The sequence below is a fragment of the Silene latifolia genome, chromosome 2 (assembly GCF_048544455.1).
Source record: "Silene latifolia isolate original U9 population chromosome 2, ASM4854445v1, whole genome shotgun sequence".
Lineage (NCBI taxonomy): Eukaryota > Viridiplantae > Streptophyta > Magnoliopsida > Caryophyllales > Caryophyllaceae > Silene > Silene latifolia.
This window is the reverse complement of record NC_133527.1, coordinates 132,199,347-132,221,830: the sequence shown is the minus strand read 5'-3', so window position 1 is coordinate 132,221,830 and position 22,484 is coordinate 132,199,347.

Genomic DNA, 22,484 nt, shown 5'->3' with positions numbered 1-22,484 from the left:
CCCGAGGAAAGTAATAATCAAACGTCAATAAGAGAACTATAGTATTGTATTACAAGTGATTTAAACCAACAAGCTATATAAAAGATACAACTCAGATACTACTTGCTATGACTATCGAATCTCGTGAAGACTCATCCCTGCCCGGACTTCAGCTATCACCAACATCAACACCTGCCAAGACCGACTGCTCACCATAAGGGATCACGGCAGACACATAACAAACAAACAACCAAACAAGGTCAGTACTGAGATATGACGCAACAAAGGCGACTACTACTATCAACACAATATGATGCTAGCAGACTTATACACACAAACACAATAGTCCACCAATCTCACATCGATCGTCCACTTTGGACCGATCCCGCGGTGGGGACCGCGGCCGTACCCACCAAATCCCCGCTCATCAACTCGAGCGATAACCCTGTCCATTAATGTGCACATCCCCTCCCGTGGCGGGTTCCACGGAGGGCGAAACTAGGGCGTGAAGCCACTCCCGCAAGTGACCCCACTCAGCCGAGGCCACGCCTCGCGAACCATCAACAACGATCACAACCACAATCACAGTACAATTATTATAGCAAACAACCAAACACAACACGGCCACAACATCCGACACACTAGACCATCTACAGAAACTGAGTAGGCGAACCTACCTTTAAGCCATCGCAACCAATCCATGCCGACAGATAACATGTCCAGCGATCAAGCAACGCCTATAACCAGAATACAATTCTAGATTACTAACAAGCAAACCCTAACTATGAAGAACAAGAACACGGATGATGATTATGACATACCTATATGGAGAAACTCAGCAAAAGACCGCTACCCGACTCAAGAGACGCTCTCCTAAGGCACAAGGATCTTCACAAAGGTTTCCATGGTGGTTTTGAGGTGAAAGGAAGGGAAAGAGGCGACTGAAGGATAGGAGGAAAGTGGCGGAAGTGATATGCGGATTTAACAAAACGCGATATAAAACCCTCATTCGAAAACTGGGTACTCGATCGAGTACCCAACATACTCGATCGAGTAGCCCCCTACTCGATCGAGTACCCTAACTACTCGATCGAGTAGCCTCTACTCTATCGAGTACCACCCTTAATGCGCAACCCGGATGACTTCAGCACTTACTTCTAAGACTATTCCCACTCCCATGGTCAGTCAACGCTGGTCAAAGGGTCCCTAAAAGGACGGGTATTACAGTCTTCCCCCCTTAAAAAGAGCTTCGTCCCCGAAGTTCACTCACCTCCCCCGCCCACGACACGGAATCAACACAATCTCACCAATCTTCCCGGTCAAACCATTACTTCTTAAAAAATACCATCCCCCCCCCCCATGTCATCATCATCACCGTCCACACTTATACCTATCGATTCTTATTACTGACATGCAAGCGTTATCACCGTCAACCGTTACTCTATATACATATAAAACATCAAACTCGCAATGCGAATCACCACCCACGATCACCCGACGTACAGTAACAACTATCAAACTATCAATCTAGAACATGTCTCATATCAACTTTCATGTGGTACAACTAATGCCACCATGTTACTTGGCAACGTGATTCTAATACGATCACACTCACTTTAAAGAACTAAAGTAAGTCGTTATACTTCAGGAAAATTTTTTTTTTTTTTTTTTTAACTAAAGCAACACATGATACCAACAACATTATAAACAACTACCAACAACATTATAAACAAGCAAAACATTATTCAAAAACAACCTTTTTATTTCGCGACATTACTCTTCCCCTCTAAAAAGGAACTTCGTCCCCGAAGTTCACCACCCAAATTTCAACGCATATTACTTATTATTTGCATCTTAATCATTAAAGAAAACCATATTATTTGTTGTGGACATTACTCGCTAATTATATACTCGTTAAGTTAGAAATCATACACAAGCCACCGGAATAACTGGTCACCGCTGACAACACCCGTTAAAATGGTATGCACAAACATAGGCGAAGTTACAACTCCGATAAATAGATCGTAAGGAGGCGTATGCAATATTAAAGTAACCAGAAATTATTACCGCTTCACTAATTGTGACAAATACGCTTATAACACTTCAATCACGACTTGTAACATATGAAGTTAACGGTTCAAAGGTGTTACTACGCACTCACAACTACTTTAAACATTAAACTCGCAATTATAAAACAATTGAACATTTTTAATTTTCGAAAACCCCCTGTAACAGTGCTACACGATCGAGTATGTAGCGGTACTCGATCGAGTGCCATGCTACTCGATCGAGTGTCTTGGCTACTCGATCGAGTAGCCCGAGTTCAGAATGCTTTCTTTCTTCCTTTCCTGCAGCTACTCGATTGAGTGTGGGGTACTCTGTCGAGTACCTGCAGGCCAAGTACCTTACACAACCCGTTATAGACCAACATATATAAACATGATTGTCACATAAATTGAGTCTGGATGATGCCCCAATTCTCAATTATCCTGTAAAGGTTAAAGTAGCAAATCCGGCCTTATGGCCTAACGATACAAGTTCATAAATAAAGTTTCAACTAAAAACAACCGAAAATCTAACCACGCTACCAACAACTACTACTAACGATCATGAACAAAGATAGAAACAAGGAGTATCACTCCTGCTTTCTTCTTCTTTGCTCAAACATCACCTCATCATCACCACCACCCGAAGTACCTGCTCCTGCTGACCCGATCCCCGCATCCACTCCTGCTCCTGCTCCTGGGCCCATGTACCATGGGGTCAAGCCACCGTAAGGGAAGGACTGAGGTGCCCCCCACGTCGAATGATCCACCCCGTAGGAATGGAAAACCCCTGAGTAGTCCCCAACTCCACTCCACCAAACTGGATGCGGTCCCTCGGTCCCTATCCCCTGAGCGTACACCATCTCGTTCATGTTCCGGAGTGTCAAGGTGGATGACACTCTCTCCGCCAGGTAACTGGATCGCGTCTCCGGGGTGTCGAGGTACGGGTAGCATGGAAAAGACTGCTGCTGTTGTGGTGCTACTGGCTGTGGCCTAGTCTCCGAGGCCCTCTCCCTCACTCGACGGGGTCCCCTCACCACTCTGGGTCTCTCTACCACCTGAACTCCCGCATTCTCGCCCTTCGTCGGCTCCGGCATCTCCTCAAGGATGGTGCCGTCGATGAGATAGGTCTGTAGCTGGCGGGGTCTGTCATCATCCTCCTCCTCGTCGTCATCGGAGTCCACCGTCACTACTGTCGGCTCCAAGGGTTCCGTGGGTGGGAGGTGCTCAGGAGCTGGAATCTTCATCCAACTCATCCCCCACACCCTCCACGCTAGGCTACCGTCAGCCAAGGTCCTCAACCATTTTAGCTCGAGATAGTATTCACGATCCATGGTAGGCACTGGGGTAGCTAGAGGCACGTACGCCGAAGAAGCCTCAAAGGAGGTTAGCTTTTCAGCTAACCGAGTGGCAATAGCACCACAACTCAGGTACCGGGAAGGGGAAGAAGCCATCAAGGCAAGGGCAGCACAAACTATGGAAGGAGCATTAAAGACCACTTTCCTGGCCCGCTCCGGTTTGAGGTACGACATCGAAGTAAGACCTCATGATTATTCAATTTACCGATATCCTTTCGGTCATAGAGGGGGTTCGAAAGGGAACGGAGAAAGACTCTCAAGGTAATATCTTTGAACGTCATTAATCAAAGCATGTTGCTCGAGGTGGGAGCTTGCTTCCCAGTCAAGCAAGGCATTAGGCGGCAGACGCCGCACTCAGCTGAAATATCGGTTATGGAATCCTTGGGAGGCTTGGCCAACCCAAGGTGAGAGGCAAACAAATCCATGGTCAACAGAAAACTGGTATTCATCAATCTAAACTCAACGATCGACCCATTACTGGGTCATAGTTAAAAGAGCTCATGAACTCCAAGGTAAGAAAAGGGTAAGTATGCTTCCTCAGCCTATACAAACCCGTAAAACCCAAGGTCTCGAATATGTGACGGACATCCGTCTCTATCTCCAACTCCTCTAACACAGTGGTGTCTATACACTTTGTAGGTCTCATTTTGCGTTTTTGTAAGGCTACAAAACGCTCCCTTTGCTTGAAGTCAACAAAAACAACCGTAGGGTATTCGGGGACTGCGGGTACCACAGTCCACTCCCTCTCCCGTCTCGGGTGGGTTACCCCTCCCCGCTTACTTTGGCGGGTTCCAAGGTTCGATCTCGGCATCTACTTTAGGCATAGGTTAAACAACTTGCATAAACATTCAAGCATTTATTTCATGTAATTCGAATTCGATATACTCGGCCTAGGCATACCAATTTATCGACAACTTTCAACATGTGAAGCACATAATTTACGCCTGTTAGCTTTGAACATGAAACTAAGTACACACATTCACCAAATAGTTTCCAAAATTTGACATGTAAGCGCATGTTATTACTACTCATAATCCATAGTTGTGAAAGAAATTATCATGGTGATTACATATGTTCAACAAATTCGAATATCCTAGCATGCTTCTAAATGTTGTTCCAAACACACTTCTAATCACATGTGAGTCATCCTTACTAGTTCATGGTCAAGACTAGCTTAGAACATATCACTATCATCCTTCACTATCATGAACAACAACTCAACTAAAGTTTTCAGACGGTCTTTACAAATTTGAGACAATTTTGGCATATATTCATCAATCATCGTTTCTATTATCATATTGAAGTTCAACTCATGCGATCATGTCAATTACAACATCAATTTTTCAATTATAAATCACGAATTTCCATTTGAGGCACTTTTAAGACGGAGTTTTAAGGCAACTTTCTAAGGGTAAAACCATCAAAGTCTATCTTACAACATGATATAAACAATACTTAAGGTTCAATTCTACCATCTAACCATTGTAAAACAACCAAAAATCAATCTCAATTTTGGAAACCCTAGAAATTTCGATTTCAAATTTAGCAATTTCTAGTCTAATTTACAGCAATTAATCACCAATAAGCATGAAAAGAAGGCATGTGAATCATATTTCAACAATTAAAAGCACCAAGTTGGTCATAATAATCGAAAATTTTCAGATTGTTTCATTTTACTAGCACATTCAAATCAATAAACCATGTACATTAGGAAGAATAGCATACCTTGATTGAGTAGCAAAGTAAAGAAATGAAATTAAGCAAAGAAATTAACCCAAGAATCACCACTTAACTCAAGAATATGAGAGGATTTGAGAGGAAATAAGGGTTGAAGGAGTTTGGGTGTTTCGAAATATAGGGAAAGAAGAAGAAGAAATAGAAAGTTTAGGGGTTTTAAGAAACCCGTAGGAATCACTGTACAGTAACCTACTCGATCGAGTACCTGAGGTACTCGATCGAGTACCACCCTACTTGATCGAGTAGAAGCTATTTCATCGAGTATCTGCAGGAAATTTCCCCACATCCCGACGCCATAGCCCCCTACTAGATCGAGTAAGGTCTACTTGGTCAAGTAAGCACTCGCACTCGGTCAAGTACAGTTAAGTACTCGGTCAGAAGTACGAAGTAAGCCGAGAATACCTGCAAAACAACACCACGTGTCGAGTCCAAACTAAGTTCGGAATTCGACACTAATTATCGTACTTGTTCATGCATTATCACTACGCACCGCCTCAACTATTTAAGGTATACATTACATTACGCCATACAAATTGCCCAACTCGGATCATTTCTAAACATAATCCCACCATCCTAATACACTTAAACTTACTTTACAGGTTACTACTAAACTCATGTTTACTTCAATTTGAAGCGTACAATTGACACTAATTCTTTCTTTCACGTATCACATAATTGCATACTTTCAGAACAAATTTAATCTACCATGCTTTACATTCTATCATAAGTAATGCACCTCGCACAAATCAATTATTACGCAGCGGAATAATTTCGACCATCCTAATAAGGCACATATGCATTACTTTATGCTATGTCTCGAATTATAACTCACTATACTATAACTATCATCATAGCAATTGCGTAAACTTTCGTCACACATCTCATAATCATCATATAAGCTCACTAATCATCCAAAGAGCTTCAATAATCTCATCAATAATTACCATACATGGCCCAAATATCACTATCACATCTCTATTAATTCTAACAAAGACTTAACCGGAGGTAACCCCGGTACACTTAACATACACATCACACATATACCCACGGACTCCACATTCCCATACCACGTGACTGGCTTAAGTATCATGGGACAAAGATTTTGAAATGAGGGCGCCTACTCACCCAAAATCTAGCATCAGCTGGGGCTCCCATTACACATACACCAGGTTCATTTTATTAGACTCCCTACGTTCATTATGTTCATTTGTTACAGGTTCCAAAATCGTCGCTCTGATACCACTTTGTAACACCCCCATATTTAAAGGAGCCTTAACTAGGCCTTCCTTAGCATATAAGGGCGCTACCATCTCGGTTGCCCGAGGAAAGTAATAATCAAACGTCAATAAGAGAACTATAGTATTGTATTATAAGTGATTTAAACCAACAAGCTATATAAAAGATACAACTCAGATACTACTTGCTATGACTATCGAATCTCGTGAAGACTCATCCCTGCCCGGACTTCAGCTATCACCAACATCAACACCTGCCAAGACCGACTGCTCACCATAAGGGATCACGGCAGACACATAACAAACAAACAACCAAACAAGGTCAGTACTGAGATATGACGCAACAAAGGCGACTACTACTATCAACACAATATGATGCTAGCAGACTTATACACACAAACACAATAGTCCAGCCAATCTCTGTCACTGACTGTCCACTGGACCAGTCTTGCCAGTGGGGGACCGCAGCCGTACCCACCAAATCCCCGCTCATCAACTCGAGCGATAACCCTGTCCATTAATGTGCACATCCCCTCCCGTGGCGGGTTCCACGGAGGGCGAAACTAGGGCGTGAAGCCACTCCCGCAAGTGACCCCACTCAGCCGAGGCCACGCCTCGCGAACCATCAACAACGATCACAACTACAATCACAGTACAATTATTATAGCAAACAACCAAACACAACACAGCCACAACATCCGACACACTAGACCATCTACAGAAACTGAGTAGGCGAACCTACCTTTAAGCCATCGCAACCAATCCATGCCGACAGATAACATGTCCAGCGATCAAGCAACGCCTAATACAATTCTAGATTACTAACAAGCAAACCCTAACTATGAAGAACAAGAACACGGATGATGATTATGACATACCTATAGGGAGAAACTCAGCAAAAGACCGCTACCCGACTCATGAGACGCTCTCCTAAGGCACAAGGATCTTCACAAAGGTTTCCATGGTGGTTTTGAGGTGAAAGGAAGGGAAAGAGGCGACTGAAGGATAGGAGGAAAGTGGCGGAAGTGATATGCGGATTTAACAAAACGCGATATAAAACCCTCGCTGAAAACTGGGTACTCGATCGAGTACCTAACATACTCGATCGAGTAGCCCCCTACTCGATCGAGTACCCTAACTACTCGATCGAGTAGCCTCTACTCTATCGAGTACCACCCTTAATGCGCAACCCAGATGACTTCAGCACTTACTTCTAAGACTATTTCCACTCCCATGGTCAGTCAACGCTGGTCAAAGGGTCCCTAAAAGGACGGGTATTACAAATCAGAACAACTAACCCCCTTCAACTTCAATCCGTTTCAAAGGATGTTTAAAACATTTGACCATACCCTCCAGTTTTCACAACAAAGGCTGCAACCAAAACAATAACTGTGAGTCTGTGAGTTCAATAACACAGATAGACCCGAAAATACTGCTCATTGTAAAACCTGTTACCAAAAGCATATATATAGAATCCAAACTTCTTAATTTGTGCCCGTTTTAAATATCGGATCTAACAATGTTATTGTGTGAACTGTGAGCCAATAAGTGTAAGACTTCCTCTATTTAACCTTGTCAAGAAAGGAGGAAAGGATAAACATGAAGAAGGGAAGGGGAGCCGACATTACGCCAAAGAACGACGACATAGGAGCAGGCCATTTTACTTTCCAAATCATTCATCATGTCGTATTGATATTCTTCGACTTGCAAAAGGGGAAATCGATCTGGTTATTTCCGTCATACACCTTCAATTCCCTCTAATTGTCTTTTAACCCAACTTGTTATCCAAACAATGTAAATACTCATCTGCTCTACTAATATACAAAGTAAGAAAACCATAAAAAAAAATTAAAAAGCCAAATATGAGACAACACTTGTCATTATTACCAATGTGGACAACTATAAATAAATAGTGGCAATGACATCACTAATCACTACAAACAGTTCTTCTACCCTTCTTACATGCAAATGTTATTTGCATATCTCTTTTTTATTAAAAAAAAAATCTTTAGAAGATTTTGTATACCCAAAGGAATTTCAGCTTCCTTTATATATGACTATAAAAGAAAGAAAATGCTATATGCATCCAAACACAACTTCATTATTAGGTAAAACTTCCTTTAAACGCAGGAAAAATAAAGGGATTAAAACTTTCTAATAATCAAAGACAACTATAAGCTTCAGCTCCAAAGGTATGTGCGATCATCTCAATTTGACATTAACTATTGCATAGATCTCATTACAAATGTATTCTACTAATTTGCAAACATGTTTTCTGCATGCATGCCATTCACTAATACTCATACACTGTCATAGGCAAAATTGCATGCATAGAGTTGAATAAAAAATGAGCTGATTAAGAATTACTGATCGCCTTTGAACAAATAATTACTTAAAGTTATGAGTTAGATTATTTTGCAAGGTAGACAATTACTTGATTAATTCCTGAGCATTGATGTTTTAGAGGTGAAATTCTCGTCACTTGTTTTTAACAATTGCTTGCGCTTAACTCTCAGTGAATGATGGCTCTAAGGATCTAAATTCTCAGCTATTTAGCTTAGTTTTTATTGCATGCATATAATTCCCTCTAAAATTATATAAATTATAAGTGTCCACAAACTTTAGATCAATTAACAGTTAACTGCAGCTGCCAAACAATGAGTTGCATGGAAATAATGCTGAGTAATTTACAATTAACAAAACCAAACCATATCATTGTGCTATTACTATTAACTTATGGAAATATTTGTGTTAAGTAATTGTTCGTCCACTATTGATTGATTTATGTTCATTACTTTAATTGGTAAGTTTCAATCTCATCTGCATTTGCCTCTAAATCAGCAGTAATGTTGTCTGCTGCTGTATGAAGTTAAATTTACTGCATGCAATCATCATAGAAATCAAAGAACTATTTAAAACCTAATTTAGATACATTTAATTTGCCTACAATAAACATAACGCATTATCCTTTGATTTCATATAACTAATCAAGTCTATCCTTTGCTTAATGTAATCGCTTATATTTCAGCTTATTTCATTTGTTAAATATCATATTTGGTTCTCAGGAACAATATCAGCATAACAAACAGTAGTGTTGCAGCTAACATATATTACGATATCAGCCTACTATTCCGACTATGTTTAAATATTGTAAACTTAAAATCGGTTCTTACTATTGCAGAATGCTACCGAATAAAGTGTATCTTAGTCAACTTACTACATCAAACAGAAAAAACAAGGTCAGAGTGCGCATTATTGAAAAAGGCCGGCCTAAATGTTCTCCTAAGAAGGACACTCTCTACCAAAACCTGCTCCTTCAAGATGAACATGCATAGTTTCCTATTATCTGTACCTACTTCTTTAGTACATATTTTACTTAATTTCGAACTACTACACCAGTTTCTATTCTAACGACTATTATATCACATTTAGGGTACGCGGATACGTGGAACCCTCTTTGGTGAACAAGTTGAAGGCTATAAAGAAGTTTTAATGTATAATGGAGAATATGAGATAGCTAACGCACCTATCAAACCTTGTAAAGAACAATAGAAAGTATCTACATCTGACTTGGATTACCAAATGCATTTCGGAAAACCAACCATTGTAGAACGAGTTAAGACTGACGAAGGTCCTATTCTAACACAGTACCGGAGCATTGCACAAATTCCAAAAATAGTTGATCCAAATGATAAATATGGTATGGATCTTTGTTCCACTTATATGTATTCGCTAAGTCAATAACAAATTTAAGTTCTACACCATAACACAATAGTATAAATGTTCAGATATTGCTGCAATAGTTCTGTTTGTTGAAGATAAACCACGGAGAATCGTCAGAGAACAAGGCCATGTAATTTCTGTTCGTGAAATAATAGTTATTGATCATAGGTACTTCTTTACACAACTTTAACCTAATCCTTTGGAAGAAAAGACACTGACAGCTACGTTAAATTTCAAAAGTATTTTGCTAATTTACAATTGTGTTCATTGCAAATAAACAGTACTGACCAACCATTAATCATTTCGGCTTGGAACGACTTGGCTGAAGATGAATGTGATTTGCTAATGAAAAAGACTGAACAACTTCCTGTTGTTGGCTTCACTGCACTGAAAGTGTCGCCGCACAAGAACTTTTGTGCTATGATATTTAACTAATTTATGTACCACTGCAATTACATAAGCTCACTGAAATGCAAATTAACAGGCTTCTCAATGACAACTACCATGTCAACGACAATTCAACACGCAGCTGTCGGAGAAAGACCTTGTGCTCTAGAGGATTGGTAAGCTATTCAACGAGCATTCATTTACACTATACACTTATAACATAAATTAAACATTCATTAAGGACAAACATTGCATTATCTGATAGGAATCTGAAGAGCAATCTTTTACAAGCTCATAACACATTCTTTTTTGGCCTTTGCAGGGCGGCAAGCCACAACATTAAACTCTGTGAAATACAAGCACGCATTTTAACTCTGAAAGGCTTATTTGGTGTACATCAGACAACAACTATTGCAGCTCTGCGGCTGAAAAAGGTATATGCGCCAAATTCCAATGGTACACTACTATTTTCAAAGTTCAATAACCTACTGATGACCAACTAAGTACTTCCATTTAAAATAACAAAAACGCTAACATTTCAGGCACAGACAACACTACATGATGAAAAGTATACATTACAAGTCACAATTCCAGAACCCAAATTTGATAAAATAAACGCATATCTAGGCTGTTCCAACTGCAGTAGGCGCACCAATACGATTGCAGGAAATTCTTTTCCCTGTTCCTACTGTTCAAAATCAGCAAGCATATCTATCCCCAGGTATTTTTTAAATAACAAATATAATTTCAGCCATCAATTTAATTGTTGTCACATAATAATTACAATTGCTCGCTTTAAATAATCTCAATAATCACACAATACAGGATAACATTCAACTGTGAAGTCTCAGACGGAACTAGAACACTACCTATAACAGTATTCACTGCAGATGCTGAGAAAATATTCCAAACACTTGCAGAGGACATATTCAGGATGAAACATTCGGTATGAATTTGATTCTCATTATCAGACATAACACACCATATCTACCATTATATTTACCTGCTATTAATGTAGAGAACCTTGTGATTACATAAGAACTACACATTGCACGATATACATATGCAATGTGTAACAATTACAGCTACTGCAGAAACAGATGAAATCAACATGTATATGTAATAAACGCTAATATAACCACAATTAATTTGTAGGAGGACCTAACAAGATTTGAAGCATTGAAAAGCAAACTTCAGACTACCCCTTTCTCAATTGAAGTAGGACCAAACACTACACTTTCCATGAACAATGTATTACAGTGGGTTCTTAAGAAGATCATTCAAACTGCAGCACCGCCTCCAAACTCACCTACTGTAGAAACAGATGCTAATCAAATACCTCCACCTGACACAATTTCACCTGTAGTCAACAATGCTGAGAAAGAAACACAAGTGCTCCTCTTGGCAGAAGATGCAAACACTAATCCAACAGAAAGAACAAATGGTCACCATCAGAAATCAAAGGAACTGGCATCTACTGCAACCTCACCACTACAAGTACCAGACATAATTTCTGTGAAGATTGAAGGGGCAGCCAAAAAGGGGACACAAGCAAAACATGCAACATATCCACAAAGAGACAAGCCAATATCTCAAAAGGCCGACAGCTCAGCAAATTAGTTTGGAAAAAACAAGTACTACAGTTTGCAATGCTACAAAGCATTCCTGAATTAGTACTTAAATATTAGCTTCATGTAATGTAAGACAACCCAAATATTTTGCGATCATCTAGACTTGCAGAAAGTGGATGTTCCATTCAAAAGCTCTAAGCTCTTGAATAGACTGTCTAAGAAAAGCCCATGCCATAAAAGCAAGGTGTTTCCTTCAAAAGCTATAAGCTTTTGCTTTTGTACGTGCAATATGCACTATTGCACCTTAAAATATGTAAAATATGAAGTATTTTTCATCGGAATTGCATCACACATTTCAAATGTGCACTCAATAAGTCACTAACTTGAGCAACTACCAAGTACCCAAAACTTTAAATCAACGTTCAATTTATAGATACAACTACATTTTAGAGCTTCATTACTCTCATCATTTAAGCAAATTTCTTTTGCTTAGATTTCCAAATAACTATACCAAAAACAACAACAGAACAACACAGGACACTTATAACTGTTACACATATGAAATGTATAACAATTACAGATGCTTTTACGCAATTAATAATTAAGAGTATCGAACAGATTATCGAATGGGCAAAATTGTCAGTCAACTGATGTATTAGCTAACCGGAAGTCTTATGAGCGGCTTTAGAGTAGTACCTCCTCAACCTCACCTCCATAATGCGATACAGATTATCGTTACAATGATGGAGGCAATAAACATTCATTGCTGCTTAAATTGATGCTTAGTTCATTGGCTTTTGTCCGTTCGTTGAATCAACGCTAAATCAAGAGCCCTCCATAAAGATCATTACTAATTTAAGCAGACTCCATGAAAATCGGAACACATTGTACATAGGTGATGTACTATGAAACTGAAAATCTATATTATAAATACCTCAAATGGAATACATCAATAATTGTTTCAAAAAAAAAAAGTAAGACACTGTTACATGCAATTACCATTACCATAAGTTTAAACTTTTCTTTCAAAGCCCAACTTAGAGTTATACTTACTCACTATAAAAGGATGAAGAAAGCACAGTCCAAATCACATATAACTACATCTCACAATAACAAAAAAAAATCAGGAGTCAAACAACATATAACTAAACAAATTAAGAGGTAATTTTCACTTATTTCTTTGCAATTTCATCTTTACTCTTGATACGGTCACTTAAATTTGTATGATATTATGCCTGTTTATCCTTTACTAATTCCTGGCCTTTGTAATTTAAATTTAACAATATATATATTGAATTTCTATGTGTTTATGCATGTTTACCTTTTCTCATTTACTGAAAAACAAAGAAATGGATTAACGATCACCATGCAACTCTTTTTTCTCCTTAAATCACATGCATATACTACTAAGTTAAGGTTTTATATTCAAATGTTTCTGTAGAATGTTTATGTCTATCTAATATAACTAAGTACCTACTTCCTGGTTCAAAGTTTAGCTCGCTTTACTACTGAACTTGAACAACCTATTTCAATAAACAGATATTATACATATTGTGCATCTACTTGTACTAACATTTCTTTGTGCTTTGCTTTCTCTACTGTTTTTCCTGCATACTACTTTCACAATCTGACTACTATTAAATATTTTCACAAGATTAATGGTTCTATTCTACGCCCAACATGTTGTTTGATGCCCAATTCCACCTACGCTGATTTAGATCACCCAAAACATCCTTGGAACCTTCATGTATGTGTTACAAACTTATAGTATTACAATTTGTTTAGGTGTCCGTGTTGAAATAAAAACAGCTGCATATAAGTAGTTGCTGAAATAATGTTTTCAACTGTTTAATCACCTTAACAAGGTGTTTTTATTTACATTTTCACCCATTTATTCAATCTTGGTAAATGTTGCTAACACATTCTAATACACTCCCTCAATTTTACTCACTTCTCCCAAAGCTTTCTCTTGTTTGCTTTTGTCTTAAGATTTGTTATCCTCTTTTGTCTTCTAAATACTATAGTTGATATATTTAAACTACATACTTAGCCTCTGCATGTTCATATATTTCTCTGAAATCTCATGCAGCAGCCAAAATTTGGTTAAATATAATTTTACCTTTACCTTTACCATTATTAACTAATGTCTGCCTTATTCCTAATATCACAACTTACAGGATGACAGATCCTCGAATGTATTTGGATGACCTTACCACATCAAGTAAAAATTTCAGTGTCGCAGTAAAAGTCATTGAGAAAACACGACCCAAATACTGGCCAGGGAATGGAATCCAGTACCAAAATTTGCTGCTTGAAGATGAAAAGGTATTAACAACTTACCCATGTTATAGTATTAGCCATCATCTAACAGTTTTTAAAGTGTTAAAGACACTCTTATGAACAAATGTTGTTTTATATTTGCAGGGTATTAAGATGTGTGGAATACTTTTTGGTGAACATATAAGCTTATACAAAGACGTCTTGATCTATAATGGCCGCTATGAAATTTCAAATGCACTAATCAAAACTTGTTACATAGAACAAACACCAACCCCAGCAAATCGCAGGTGTGGATGTGGGCCCACCTGCACGCCCAGCCGATCTGTGGACATATATCGGTTTTTTGAAAGCCACGTTCGGCGGCGTAAAAATATGCTTTCGACCGGATCGTTTTAGATCGGTCGGTTTCGTCTCGGCAAGGGTCTCGAAACGATTAGAGATGTTCGGAGTTGCCACTAAGCATTTGTGGGATGCTTGGAACCCATTCGAATCCACTTAATACCTCGGTCAAACGAAGCACAAAGCAGTGTTTGACATAGGTACTAAAGATAAGGAATCGTCTCTCTTTAGCATCATATCTCTAGAATGACTCTCGTACGCCCTGATAAGGTCGTCCACTATCCAAAGTTTTTAAGTAAATGGTGAAGGTACGTATTGGGAATCCCTTTAATCAGACACCCAATCCCGCCCGCGGTAGCGGCCTCTACTGATCGATCTTGGTTGCTTGAATGCAAAAGTTGATAAAACGGATTAAATGCATGAATGCGCATCCAATAGTTTAAACCTAACATGTGAGAGCTTTCTAAGTCGGTTGATTTAATCCAAGTATCAAGTATAAGATGTCGAGTTGGATTAACGGTTGATTTGCATGCAAGACGGAAATTAAACATCCATTTACCAAATTAAGTTTATGGCGCATAACGTGATCCATTTGTCTTAGTAAGGCATTTTGCAAATATGGTTTTTGAATGAGCAAATTAGTCGTCTGATCCGTCCTATATCCGGGTTAGCCGGAGTCGGGATCGTCCTAGACCAATGCTGGAACGGGGACAGACCCTGCATCAGGCAGCCAGAATAGGCGCGAGCCTATTGGCGATGTAAGGGGGTCCCTTCTGGTTTGAAAATAGGAAAAGAAGTGGCATGTTTAGGCGCGGGTCAGTCAACGGTATATGACGTGTTCTGACCATTAAAAAACAGTTATAAAACGTGTTGAAAGACGGTTATTTGAAACCGTTTTGGTTTGAAAGGACCGTTTAGGCCGCTTTTGTGTTGATTTGAAGAACGAGACTTGAATAAACGTCATTATTTTGACGATATTCGATGTCGGGTTCGACTTTACAAGCTAGACATGAATAGTTTTGAAAATGATTATGAACTAATTGTTTTAAGTTCATTTGAATATAATTAGTCGATACTCATCATCGTACTCGGGTTAAAATCCGACATGGCATGTAGAACCAAGGATGACTTTGTATTGGTGACTAATACATTTATTTTGAAAATTTAAAGAAATGATGAAAGGCTTTAAAATACCTTCCAAAATGTAAAGAAATGAAATAAAAGGCTTTAAAATACCTTTTAAATGTAATTAACCAAATATTATCACCGAAACACGGATTAAACCATCATGGTATTAAGAACCAAGGGTGAAAAATGTTTTATGGTTAAAACTTGTAGAAAATGGTTTGAAAATACTTGAAATGGCAAAAACCGATTACAAATATGAAAATGAAATAGGGAAAAAGAAGAGACCAAACACGGATTGGACTTAAGGCTGGGCAGGGTGCTTTAGGCGCGAGCCTATGTGCTACGTAAGTAGCCTCTGCCTCAACCAAAAAGTCCGGTTTTGGCTCATTCTTCCCATGTTATGCATGATTTAGCATGTTATAGTCATGAAACAAGTAAAGACATGATAAAGAAAGGATTTTTACACCCTCATACTTACATGCTTGGCTTATGTCGAGAAACCGACGTAAGTGTATCAACTCGTTTGGTCGGAAAAGATTCTGTTTAAAACCGTTTTAGTAAGTAAAAAGAGTGTTTTGTTAAGTTTAGTGATGGTGTAGTGGTCGAAATGGTCGGTCAAGTGATTTAATGCACGATGATGGTACCAAAAAATGTGTAAGGCTTGTGTTTACGATCGGTAGGTCGTAAACACGTGTCGGATTGTGACTTAGGAAGTCGAGTCTAGAGTTTTAAGGGAGAAAAGAGGGGGCGGACACTCGCGTAACCTTCAAATGGTTGCATTTGAGGGGTATTTATAGGAAAATGAGTGGTTGTGTGAGTTTTGAGCGACGTGGCCACCTGGGCTACTCAAAGAGGCGCGAGCCACGTCGCACGTCTTCGAGGTGTCTTGTCGCTTTCACACAAATGCAATCATGATTTGTTCTATCCTAGGATTTGTATGCACATGTTTGGTACTTGACCATGCATGATCCCGGGAAATCATAACATGGAAGCATTTGAATGGTTTTTTTTTTGTGTGTTTGACTCGTTGTTGGAGTCGGGATTTGAATTTTGAGTCGGTTTTTGGTCCGGTGTTGATTTTGACTGTAGTTAGTGTCATTGCGACCTCGTTGTCATGCATTAAACACTCCAAGTACTTTTGAAAAGTTTATAAATGTTTTACTTTCGAAATCGTTTTAAGTTTTCCGACGTAAAGTTGTACACGAACTGTCGATCAAACGCTGCGATTCCAAACCATGCTGTAGTCCGATAATCATCGGGTGTTTGTTGGAGTCTCAACAGATATTGGGTATCTACAGAGCCCCCACTTTTACTGAGGCTTGGACAGGGTGAAAGTCAAAGTAGAGCCCCCAGGTCAATCGAAGATTACAACCTGGAGACCCAAGCGACGTCAAGGCGGCTCGAAAAGATTCGGGCCAAGGACCTGCTGTCGGGAAGGGCGACGCCAAGGCGACTCGAGGGTACGAGCCAAGGACCTATCGTCGGGAACAGTTTAAAGTCTATCGACTGTCCGTGAGGGTCGTTTAAATTCCGTTAGACTACGCACAAAGGCTCGCCAGCCATAAGAAGGAGTCATACTTGAAGCATCTTCGGATATGTCCTCGCGTGTTTGCGAACAAAGTCTCGCCAGCTGGATAAAGAGTCGTACTCGAGGCATTTTCGGGATACGTCCTTGGGTTGTATCTTGCTTGCGGATAAAGACTCGCTAGCTGTGTTGCGGATATGAAGAAGCCCGCCCGCTGCGGTGCGTTGTAAGGCTCATCAGTCATGGTGCGTACATGAGGAGGGCTCGCCAGCCGCGGTGCGTTGTAAGGCTCGCCAGCCATGGTGCGTATATGAGGAGGGCTCGCCAGCCACGGTGCGTACATGAGGAGGGCTCGCCAGCCGCAGTGCGTATATGAGGAGGGCTCGCCAGCCATGGTGCGTATATGAGGAGGGCTCGCCAGCCGTGGTGCATTGTAAGGCTCGCCAGCCATGGTGCATAGTAAGGCTCGCCAGCCACGATGCGTATATGAGGAGGGCTCGCCAGCCGCGGTGCGTTTTAAGGCTCGTCAGCCATGGTGGGGTCGGTTGATCGACCGTGAGAATGGCCGCGTTGGATGGGCTTGTTTTGAATTAGCGGACTCTTGATACCGCCGTGGAAATAGTTAATTTTGAATTTCACTATTATTGTTTCTGAAGTGACGGTTTATGTTGCCGCCGTTGACATTTGAAGGAATAGTGAATTTGAATTTCACTATTATGTTTTTGAAGTGACGGTTTATATTGCCGCCGTTGACATTTGAAGAAATAGTGAATTTTAATTTCACTATTATGTTTTTGAAGTGACGGTTTATGTTGCCGCCGAAGGAATAGTGAATTTTAAATTTTCACTATTATCGTTGAAATGACGGTTGTGGACGTGGGCCACAGGCCGGTCTGTGGATTTGGGCCACCTACCGATCTGCGGTCATGAGCCACCTGCACGCCAAGCCAATCTGTGGACATGCAGTAGTCTTTTGAAAGCCACGCTCGGCGGCGTAAAAATGCTTTCGACCGGATCGCTTTAGATCGGTCGGTTTCGTCTCGGCAAAGGTCTCTAAATGATTAGAGATGTTCGGAGTCGCCACCAAGCATTTGTGGGATGCTTGGAACCCGTTCGAATCCACTTTATACCTAGGTCAATCAAGGCAAAAAACGGTGTTTGACATAGGTACTAAAGATAAGGACTCGTCCCCCTTTTAGCATTCTATGCCTAAAATGACTCTCGTGCGTCCTGGATAAGGTCATCCACTATCCAAAGGTTCTGAGTAAGGGGTGAGGGTACGTATTGGGAAGCCCTTTAATCGGACACCCAAACCCGCCCGCGTTAGCGGCCTCTACTGATCGATCGTGGTTGTTTAAGTACAAGAATTGATAAAATGGTTTAAATGCATGAATGTGCATCCAAAAGTTTAACCTAACATGTGAAAGTTTGCTAAGTTAGTTTGTTTCTCCGCATAGCATGAAATTGATGTCAAAGTTGGATTTAGATTGATTTGCATGTGAAAACGGAAATTAAACATCCATTTACCAAATTCAGATTATGATGCTTAACACGATCCATTTATTTGAAAAAGGGTGTCAAATGACAAAGTATAAAAACATAAACTTGTCAATCTGATCCGTCACATATTCGGGTTAACCGTAATCGGGATCGTCTTAGATAAGTGCTAAAACGAAACAGAACAATGCCAGGGAGCCCCATTGGGGTAAGAGCGTATTGGCGAGGGAAGGAGCTCTGCCCTGATTTTAAAATATGAAAACAGGCGGCCTTTTAGGGCGCGAGTTAGACGACGACCCAAGAGGCGTCTTCTGGTTGCTAAAAAGGTTGTTTAAAACCGTTTTTCTTGATTAATGATTTGCAAGTATTGTTTGCATGACTCGGAATAATTACTACTCCCTCTTATTTCCTTATATCTTCCCCTTTCTTTTGGGCACACAAATTAAGAAAGGGGAAGAAAGAAGGAATAAAGTAGAATAAAGTATTCTAAGTTGTGAAATTTATAGGTGAGAAAATAATAAAGAATGAATGATGAATAAAGAATAGATAAAGTAATGAGAGTTGTTGATTTTTTAAGAGAGAGAAATTAATAAAAAAATGAATGAAACTTACCAAAAAAGGAAAGAGGGAAGATAATCAAACTTGTGTGAAAAAGGAAAGAGGGAAGATAATAGGAAATTGGAGGGAGTATTATATTAGTAATATTCATTGTCGGATTTGCATATTTGAAAAGCATAGTTTACAAATAAAAATGTAAAATGTTTGATTTGAACTAATTATGTTAAGTTCATTTCTTTGTAATTAGTCAACTTTGTCATCGTACTCGGATTAAACCGACATGGTATAAGGAACCAAGGATGATTATGAATTATGACTAATATGTTTACAAATGTAAATAAATGAGAAAAATGCTAAATAAAAGAAAAGGGTGTTAAAATACCCATTAAAATGTAATTAACCAAATAATATCACCGAGTCACGGATTAAACCGTCATGGCTAAAAAGTTTGTCATAAAAACGATTTGAAACATTTAAAATGGTAAATACCGATTGCAAATAAGAAAGAAATAAAGGGGGAAAGACGAGAACAAACACGGATGAGTCTGACCCGATAACCCACAAGAGGCGCGAGCCTCTTTGCATAGCAAAGGGATTCTGTCTCGGACCAAAACTCGGTTTTGGCTCGTCTAACCTATATTTGAATCGTGTTATGCATTATTCATGTTTATAAAGTTATGCAAACAGTAAAAACATGAAATAAATGAGTTGATTACACCCTCAAACTTACGTGTATTGATGTTTGCGACGTAGACGACTTTAGAGACGGTTTTCTCGTAGCGACTACTCACGATCAAAGAAGTTTAAAAGAGTGCCTTAAAAAAGGATTTTGTTTTGAAAATGAGTTGAAAATATGTTGTTGAAAAACATGTTGATTAATGTTGAGTTTGTCGAATAGGTCGGTCGAATGCACGTCGACGGTACCAAACAAAATGTGTAAGGCTTGTGTTTACGATCGGCAGGTCGTAAACACGTGTCGATTTTGTGACTTAGGAAGTCGGGTCTAGAAGTTTAAGGGAGAAGGAGGGGGCGACTCTCGCATGAGGATTGTGTTGTGTGATGGTGAGTATTTATAGAGAAATGTGGGGAGGTAGGTCGGTCGATTTTGCTTGGAGGATAAGGAGACACCCCAAAGAGACGCGAGCTACCTCGTGATGTAATGGGGTGTACTGTCCCTTTCGCAAATTTGGATTTTGCATTTGTTCTAACCAATGTTTTGTTGGTTGTGATTTGTGGTCCTTGATGGTTGCTTAGCCGTGTAAGCTTCCTCTTGGGTGATATTTGGGGTAGGTATTTTGTGTCTTTGACTCGGGTTTGACCCGTGTGAGTCGGGATTTGAATTTCGAGTCGGTTTTTGGCTCGGTGTCGGTTTAGACTCTAAATAGGGTCATTTTAATGGAAATGACATGATGAAGACATTCATGGCATTATTTTTGACATCCGAGATTTGGGTTGGCTCGGGTTGACTCGAGTTGCGGGTTTCTGAGTCGGTTTTGGGTCCGAAGACGGTTTTAACTCTAAATAGGGTTATTTTAATGCAAATGAAGTTAGAAAACTTTTGAAATCATTTTTCATATCCGAGTAGTGCATTAAACCGTCTCATGTATAGCCAATCCACACACGCATATCAAAAACACGTTATAGTCCGATCATCATCGGGTGGTGTTTGGAAGGTGCAGATACTGGGTATCTACAACGGTTTTAATTGCCGTCGTTTGAATTTTGAAGAAATAGTGAATTTTGAATTTTCACTATTATTTTTGAAATGACGGTTTTAATTGCCGTCGTTTGAATTAAGGTTTGTTATGCGAAATTAGGCCAAAGCCCAAAGTTTCGCTGAATGAAGCAGGGAGCGTCCCATTGAGGTGCGAGCTAGTTGGCGAGGTAAGGGGGCTTCCCTATTTTTCTGTAAAAGACGCGAGAATGGCTTGCTCGTCATTCTCACTTCGTCTTCTTTATCCTCTCGACAAAACCCAAACAAATCGCCATTGTTGGTCTTCTTGTTTGCTTGTGTTCGTGCCATCATCAACATGTCATCTCAAGGTATGTATTTCCTCTTGAATCCATTTGAATTTGTTGGTCCTTTTGATTGATTGAATTAGGGCGAAATTTGATACCCTTAAAATCGATTTGGGCGTTTTTGATTGAGCCTATTTCGACTAAAATTGATGATTGCATTAGGTTAGAAACCTGTTTAGGAGTATAGAGGTGCTTTTAGTTTGCATTTTGGTCCCTGTTTACGTCCCCTATGCTTGAAAAACGTGTGTGAGGCGAAGAAACCGTCTCATTTCACAATGCCAAGTTTATTTGCTTGGGTAATGGGTCCCACTAGGTTGTATTGTAGTCGGGAAAGACCGTGTTTGCCATTTTGGACCTTTGTTGGGTATTGTGGGCAAAATGGGAATTTTTCCCTTCTAAGACGGTCTTATGTCTGACAAAATAAGCGTCCGTCTGGGCTTGAATTGAGTCAGTTTGCCTCGTTGTGGTCGCGCTTTGAAATTTTGACCTGTTTGCGCTCAAATTGGCGTAGAAATTGCCTTTTTGAGTTGTAGAAAAATGTCTCATTGCATCGGAAATGTATTTTGGTTTGTTGGCGGACCTTCTGCGGGTCTTGGGGTGCCATTTTTGTTGTGGTTGTTGTTTTGACTCGTCTTTTGCTTGAAAAGAAGGGCGGGTCATTTTTTTGTGCGTTTTTTTGTAAATTGTTTTGTTTGGTTGGGTTTGGGCGGGATTGCCCTTGTTCTGCTTTGCAGGTTTTTTTTTTGGATTTGTCCATTTTACGCCGTCGTAATGCCGAAATTTTGGCTGACGTTCTTTGATTGCCTTTGGTTGTAGGAGAACATTCAGGACCTGCGGGGTCTGTCGTGGAGGTCTTGGAGGAGGAGGATGATCCGAGAGGAGCAGAAGCGACCGAGGAGGCTGCTGAAGCCGAGGTGGTGGTACAGGATGCTTCCGTAGAGAAGGGGAGGCGGTTGACGTGGCCGGCTTGTCCTTTTCATTATGGCTCATAGACAGGATGGCTGATGATTGGGGGTCAACACCGGGGTGGTGCGCCGCATCATGGTTCTTGGCCTTCTTATCATCCAAAGTCTGCCAGACACTGTCTTCTTTTTTGTCGTGGA